The following is an 8,768-nucleotide window of genomic DNA, read 5'->3' on the forward strand; positions in this document are numbered from 1 at the left end:
GTGTTAGGACTGTGGATTCTCTCCTATTAGAGGACATACTGTGTTAGGACTGTGGATTCTCTCCTATTAGAGGACATACTGTGTTAGGACTGTGGATTCTCTCCTATTAGAGGACATACTGTGTTAGGACTGTGGATTCTCTCCTATTAGAGGACATACTGTGTTAGGACTGTGGATTCTCTCCTATTAGAGGACATACTGTGTTAGGACTGTGGATTCTCTCCTATTAGAGGTCATACTGTGTTAGGACTGTGGATTCTCTCCTACTAGAGGACATACTGTGTTAGGACTGTGGATTCTCTCCTACTAGAGGACATACTGTGTTAGGACTGTGGATTCTCTCCTATTAGAGGACATACTGTGTTAGGCCTGTGGATTCTCTCCTATTAGAGGACATACTGTGTTAGGACTGTGGATTCTCTCCTATTAGAGGACATACTGTGTTAGGACTGTGGATTCTCTCCTATTAGAGGACATACTGTGTTAGGACTGTGGATTCTCTCCTATTAGAGGACATACTGTGTTAGGACTGTGGATTCTCTCCTATTAGAGGACATACTGTGTTAGGACTGTGGATTCTCTCCTATTAGAGGACATACTGTGTTAGGACTGTGGATTCTCTCCTATTAGAGGACATACTGTGTTAGGACTGTGGATTCTCTCCTATTAGAGGTCATACTGTGTTAGGACTGTGGATTCTCTCCTATTAGAGGACATACTGTGTTAGGACTGTGGATTCTCTCCTATTAGAGGACATACTGTGTTAGGACTGTGGATTCTCTCCTATTAGAGGACATACTGTGTTAGGACTGTGGATTCTCTCCTATTAGAGGACATACTGTGTTAGGACTGTGGATTCTCTCCTATTAGAGGACATACTGTGTTAGGACTGTGGATTCTCTCCTATTAGAGGACATACTGTGTTAGGACTGTGGATTCTCTCCTATTAGAGGACATACTGTGTTAGGACTGTGGATTCTCTCCTATTAGAGGACATACTGTGTTAGGACTGTGGATTCTCTCCTATTAGAGGACATACTGTGTTAGGACTGTGGATTCTCTCATATTAGAGGACATACTGTGTTAGGACTGTGGATTCTCTCCTATTAGAGGACATACTGTGTTAGGACTGTGGATTCTCTCCTATTAGAGGACATACTGTGTTAGGACTGTGGATTCTCTCCTATTAGAGGACATACTGTGTTAGGACTGTGGATTCTCTCATAGTAGAGGACATACTGTGTTAGGACTGTGGATTCTCTCACAGAGGACATACTGTGTTAGGACTGTGGATTCTCTCATAGTAGAGGACATACTGTGTTAGGACTGTGGATTCTCTCCTATTAGAGGACATACTGTGTTAGGACTGTGGATTCTCTCCTATTAGAGGACATACTGTGTTAGGACTGTGGATTCTCTCCTATTAGAGGACATACTGTGTTAGGACTGTGGATTCTCTCATATTAGAGGACATACTGTGTTAGGACTGTGGATTCTCTCCTATTAGAGGACATACTGTGTTAGGACTGTGGATTCTCTCCTATTAGAGGACATACTGTGTTAGGACTGTGGATTCTCTCCTATTAGAGGACATACTGTGTTAGGACTGTGGATTCTCTCCTATTAGAGGACATACTGTGTTAGGACTGTGGATTCTCTCCTATTAGAGGACATACTGTGTTAGGACTGTGGATTCTCTCACAGAGGACATACTGTGTTAGGACTGTGGATTCTCTCCTACTAGAGGACATACTGTGTTAGGACTGTGGATTCTCTCCTATTAGAGGACATACTGTGTTAGGACTGTGGATTCTCTCCTATTAGAGGACATACTGTGTTAGGACTGTGGATTCTCTCCTATTAGAGGACATACTGTGTTAGGACTGTGGATTCTCTCCTATTAGAGGACATACTGTGTTAGGACTGTGGATTCTCTCCTATTAGAGGACATACTGTGTTAGGACTGTGGATTCTCTCCTATTAGAGGACATACTGTGTTAGGACTGTGGATTCTCTCCTATTAGAGGACATACTGTGTTAGGACTGTGGATTCTCTCCTATTAGAGGACATACTGTGTTAGGACTGTGGATTCTCTCCTATTAGAGGACATACTGTGTTAGGACTGTGGATTCTCTCCTATTAGAGGACATACTGTGTTAGGACTGTGGATTCTCTCCTATTAGAGGACATACTGTGTTAGGACTGTGGATTCTCTCATATTAGAGGACATACTGTGTTAGGACTGTGGATTCTCTCCTATTAGAGGACATACTGTGTTAGGACTGTGGATTCTCTCCTATTAGAGGACATACTGTGTTAGGACTGTGGATTCTCTCCTATTAGAGGACATACTGTGTTAGGACTGTGGATTCTCTCCTATTAGAGGACATACTGTGTTAGGACTGTGGATTCTCTCATATTAGAGGACATACTGTGTTAGGACTGTGGATTCTCTCCTATTAGAGGACATACTGTGTTAGGACTGTGGATTCTCTCACATTAGAGGACATACTGTGTTAGGACTGTGGATTCTCTCCTACTAGAGGACATACTGTGTTAGGACTGTGGATTCTCTCCTACTAGAGGACATACTGTGTTAGGACTGTGGATTCTCTCCTATTAGAGGACATACTGTGTTAGGACTGTGGATTCTCTCCTATTAGAGGACATACTGTGTTAGGACTGTGGATTCTCTCCTATTAGAGGACATACTGTGTTAGGACTGTGGATTCTCTCATATTAGAGGACATACTGTGTTAGGACTGTGGATTCTCTCCTATTAGAGGACATACTGTGTTAGGACTGTGGATTCTCTCCTATTAGAGGACATACTGTGTTAGGACTGTGGATTCTCTCCTATTAGAGGACATACTGTGTTAGGACTGTGGATTCTCTCCTATTAGAGGACATACTGTGTTAGGACTGTGGATTCTCTCCTATTAGAGGACATACTGTGTTAGGACTGTGGATTCTCTCCTACTAGAGGACATACTGTGTTAGGACTGTGGATTCTCTCCTACTAGAGGACATACTGTGTTAGGACTGTGGATTCTCTCCTATTAGAGGACATACTGTGTTAGGACTGTGGATTCTCTCCTATTAGAGGACATACTGTGTTAGGACTGTGGATTCTCTCCTATTAGAGGACATACTGTGTTAGGACTGTGGATTCTCTCCTATTAGAGGACATACTGTGTTAGGACTGTGGATTCTCTCCTATTAGAGGACATACTGTGTTAGGACTGTGGATTCTCTCCTATTAGAGGACATACTGTGTTAGGACTGTGGATTCTCTCCTATTAGAGGACATACTGTGTTAGGACTGTGGATTCTCTCCTATTAGAGGACATACTGTGTTAGGACTGTGGATTCTCTCCTATTAGAGGACATACTGTGTTAGGACTGTGGATTCTCTCCTATTAGAGGACATACTGTGTTAGGACTGTGGATTCTCTCCTATTAGAGGACATACTGTGTTAGGACTGTGGATTCTCTCCTATTAGAGGACATACTGTGTTAGGACTGTGGATTCTCTCCTATTAGAGGACATACTGTGTTAGGACTGTGGATTCTCTCCTATTAGAGGACATACTGTGTTAGGACTGTGGATTCTCTCCTATTAGAGGACATACTGTGTTAGGACTGTGGATTCTCTCCTATTAGAGGACATACTGTGTTAGGACTGTGGATTCTCTCCTATTAGAGGACATACTGTGTTAGGACTGTGGATTCTCTCACTATTAGAGGACATACTGTGTTAGGACTGTGGATTCTCTCCTATTAGAGGACATACTGTGTTAGGACTGTGGATTCTCTCCTATTAGAGGACATACTGTGTTAGGACTGTGGATTCTCTCATATTAGAGGACATACTGTGTTAGGACTGTGGATTCTCTCCTATTAGAGGACATACTGTGTTAGGACTGTGGATTCTCTCACATTAGAGGTCATACTGTGTTAGGACTGTGGATTCTCTCACTATAGAGGACATACTGTGTTAGGACTGTGGATTCTCTCACTATTAGAGGACATACTGTGTTAGGACTGTGGATTCTCTCCTATTAGAGGACATACTGTGTTAGGACTGTGGATTCTCTCCTATTAGAGGACATACTGTGTTAGGACTGTGGATTCTCTCCTATTAGAGGACATACTGTGTTAGGACTGTGGATTCTCTCCTATTAGAGGACATACTGTGTTAGGACTGTGGATTCTCTCCTATTAGAGGACATACTGTGTTAGGACTGTGGATTCTCTCCTATTAGAGGACATACTGTGTTAGGACTGTGGATTCTCTCCTATTAGAGGACATACTGTGTTAGGACTGTGGATTCTCTCCTATTAGAGGACATACTGTGTTAGGACTGTGGATTCTCTCCTATTAGAGGACATACTGTGTTAGGACTGTGGATTCTCTCCTATTAGAGGACATACTGTGTTAGGACTGTGGATTCTCTCCTATTAGAGGACATACTGTGTTAGGACTGTGGATTCTCTCCTATTAGAGGACATACTGTGTTAGGACTGTGGATTCTCTCCTATTAGAGGACATACTGTGTTAGGACTGTGGATTCTCTCCTATTAGAGGACATACTGTGTTAGGACTGTGGATTCTCTCCTATTAGAGGACATACTGTGTTAGGACTGTGGATTCTCTCCTATTAGAGGACATACTGTGTTAGGACTGTGGATTCTCTCCTATTAGAGGACATACTGTGTTAGGACTGTGGATTCTCTCCTATTAGAGGACATACTGTGTTAGGACTGTGGATTCTCTCCTATTAGAGGACATACTGTGTTAGGACTGTGGATTCTCTCATATTAGAGGACATACTGTGTTAGGACTGTGGATTCTCTCCTATTAGAGGACATACTGTGTTAGGACTGTGGATTCTCTCCTATTAGAGGACATACTGTGTTAGGACTGTGGATTCTCTCCTATTAGAGGACATACTGTGTTAGGACTGTGGATTCTCTCCTATTAGAGGACATACTGTGTTAGGACTGTGGATTCTCTCCTATTAGAGGACATACTGTGTTAGGACTGTGGATTCTCTCACAGAGGACATACTGTGTTAGGACTGTGGATTCTCTCACAGAGGACATACTGTGTTAGGACTGTGGATTCTCTCCTATTAGAGGACATACTGTGTTAGGACTGTGGATTCTCTCCTATTAGAGGACATACTGTGTTAGGACTGTGGATTCTCTCCTATTAGAGGACATACTGTGTTAGGACTGTGGATTCTCTCATATTAGAGGACATACTGTGTTAGGACTGTGGATTCTCTCCTATTAGAGGACATACTGTGTTAGGACTGTGGATTCTCTCCTATTAGAGGACATACTGTGTTAGGACTGTGGATTCTCTCCTATTAGAGGACATACTGTGTTAGGACTGTGGATTCTCTCCTATTAGAGGACATACTGTGTTAGGACTGTGGATTCTCTCCTATTAGAGGACATACTGTGTTAGGACTGTGGATTCTCTCCTATTAGAGGACATACTGTGTTAGGACTGTGGATTCTCTCCTATTAGAGGACATACTGTGTTAGGACTGTGGATTCTCTCCTATTAGAGGACATACTGTGTTAGGACTGTGGATTCTCTCCTATTAGAGGACATACTGTGTTAGGACTGTGGATTCTCTCCTATTAGAGGACATACTGTGTTAGGACTGTGGATTCTCTCCTATTAGAGGACATACTGTGTTAGGACTGTGGATTCTCTCCTATTAGAGGACATACTGTGTTAGGACTGTGGATTCTCTCATAGTAGAGGACATACTGTGTTAGGACTGTGGATTCTCTCCTATTAGAGGACATACTGTGTTAGGACTGTGGATTCTCTCATATTAGAGGACATACTGTGTTAGGACTGTGGATTCTCTCACAGAGGACATACTGTGTTAGGACTGTGGATTCTCTCATAGTAGAGGACATACTGTGTTAGGACTGTGGATTCTCTCCTATTAGAGGACATACTGTGTTAGGACTGTGGATTCTCTCCTATTAGAGGACATACTGTGTTAGGACTGTGGATTCTCTCCTATTAGAGGACATACTGTGTTAGGACTGTGGATTCTCTCCTATTAGAGGACATACTGTGTTAGGACTGTGGATTCTCTCCTATTAGAGGACATACTGTGTTAGGACTGTGGATTCTCTCCTATTAGAGGACATACTGTGTTAGGACTGTGGATTCTCTCCTATTAGAGGACATACTGTGTTAGGACTGTGGATTCTCTCCTATTAGAGGACATACTGTGTTAGGACTGTGGATTCTCTCCTATTAGAGGACATACTGTGTTAGGACTGTGGATTCTCTCACAGAGGACATACTGTGTTAGGACTGTGGATTCTCTCTACTAGAGGACATACTGTGTTAGGACTGTGGATTCTCTCCTATTAGAGGACATACTGTGTTAGGACTGTGGATTCTCTCCTATTAGAGGACATACTGTGTTAGGACTGTGGATTCTCTCCTATTAGAGGACATACTGTGTTAGGACTGTGGATTCTCTCCTATTAGAGGACATACTGTGTTAGGACTGTGGATTCTCTCCTATTAGAGGACATACTGTGTTAGGACTGTGGATTCTCTCCTATTAGAGGACATACTGTGTTAGGACTGTGGATTCTCTCCTATTAGAGGACATACTGTGTTAGGACTGTGGATTCTCTCCTATTAGAGGACATACTGTGTTAGGACTGTGGATTCTCTCCTATTAGAGGACATACTGTGTTAGGACTGTGGATTCTCTCCTATTAGAGGACATACTGTGTTAGGACTGTGGATTCTCTCCTATTAGAGGACATACTGTGTTAGGACTGTGGATTCTCTCCTATTAGAGGACATACTGTGTTAGGACTGTGGATTCTCTCATATTAGAGGACATACTGTGTTAGGACTGTGGATTCTCTCCTATTAGAGGACATACTGTGTTAGGACTGTGGATTCTCTCCTATTAGAGGACATACTGTGTTAGGACTGTGGATTCTCTCCTATTAGAGGACATACTGTGTTAGGACTGTGGATTCTCTCCTATTAGAGGACATACTGTGTTAGGACTGTGGATTCTCTCCTATTAGAGGACATACTGTGTTAGGACTGTGGATTCTCTCCTATTAGAGGACATACTGTGTTAGGACTGTGGATTCTCTCCTATTAGAGGACATACTGTGTTAGGACTGTGGATTCTCTCCTATTAGAGGACATACTGTGTTAGGACTGTGGATTCTCTCCTATTAGAGGACATACTGTGTTAGGACTGTGGATTCTCTCCTATTAGAGGACATACTGTGTTAGGACTGTGGATTCTCTCCTATTAGAGGACATACTGTGTTAGGACTGTGGATTCTCTCACAGAGGACATACTGTGTTAGGACTGTGGATTCTCTCCTATTAGAGGACATACTGTGTTAGGACTGTGGATTCTCTCCTATTAGAGGACATACTGTGTTAGGACTGTGGATTCTCTCCTATTAGAGGACATACTGTGTTAGGACTGTGGATTCTCTCATATTAGAGGACATACTGTGTTAGGACTGTGGATTCTCTCCTATTAGAGGACATACTGTGTTAGGACTGTGGATTCTCTCCTATTAGAGGACATACTGTGTTAGGACTGTGGATTCTCTCCTATTAGAGGACATACTGTGTTAGGACTGTGGATTCTCTCCTATTAGAGGACATACTGTGTTAGGACTGTGGATTCTCTCCTATTAGAGGACATACTGTGTTAGGACTGTGGATTCTCTCACAGAGGACATACTGTGTTAGGACTGTGGATTCTCTCACAGAGGACATACTGTGTTAGGACTGTGGATTCTCTCCTATTAGAGGACATACTGTGTTAGGACTGTGGATTCTCTCCTATTAGAGGACATACTGTGTTAGGACTGTGGATTCTCTCCTATTAGAGGACATACTGTGTTAGGACTGTGGATTCTCTCATAGTAGAGGACATACTGTGTTAGGACTGTGGATTCTCTCCTATTAGAGGACATACTGTGTTAGGACTGTGGATTCTCTCCTATTAGAGGACATACTGTGTTAGGACTGTGGATTCTCTCCTATTAGAGGACATACTGTGTTAGGACTGTGGATTCTCTCCTATTAGAGGACATACTGTGTTAGGACTGTGGATTCTCTCCTATTAGAGGACATACTGTGTTAGGACTGTGGATTCTCTCCTATTAGAGGACATACTGTGTTAGGACTGTGGATTCTCTCATATTAGAGGACATACTGTGTTAGGACTGTGGATTCTCTCCTATTAGAGGACATACTGTGTTAGGACTGTGGATTCTCTCCTATTAGAGGACATACTGTGTTAGGACTGTGGATTCTCTCCTATTAGAGGACATACTGTGTTAGGACTGTGGATTCTCTCCTATTAGAGGACATACTGTGTTAGGACTGTGGATTCTCTCCTATTAGAGGACATACTGTGTTAGGACTGTGGATTCTCTCCTATTAGAGGACATACTGTGTTAGGACTGTGGATTCTCTCATAGTAGAGGACATACTGTGTTAGGACTGTGGATTCTCTCCTATTAGAGGACATACTGTGTTAGGACTGTGGATTCTCTCCTATTAGAGGACATACTGTGTTAGGACTGTGGATTCTCTCCTATTAGAGGACATACTGTGTTAGGACTGTGGATTCTCTCATAGTAGAGGACATACTGTGTTAGGACTGTGGATTAGCTCCTATTAGAGGACATACTGTGTTAGGACTGTGGATTCTCTCACATTAGAGGT

This window comes from Salmo salar, chromosome ssa18, assembly GCF_905237065.1.
Source record: "Salmo salar chromosome ssa18, Ssal_v3.1, whole genome shotgun sequence".
Classification (NCBI taxonomy): Eukaryota; Metazoa; Chordata; class Actinopteri; order Salmoniformes; family Salmonidae; genus Salmo; species Salmo salar.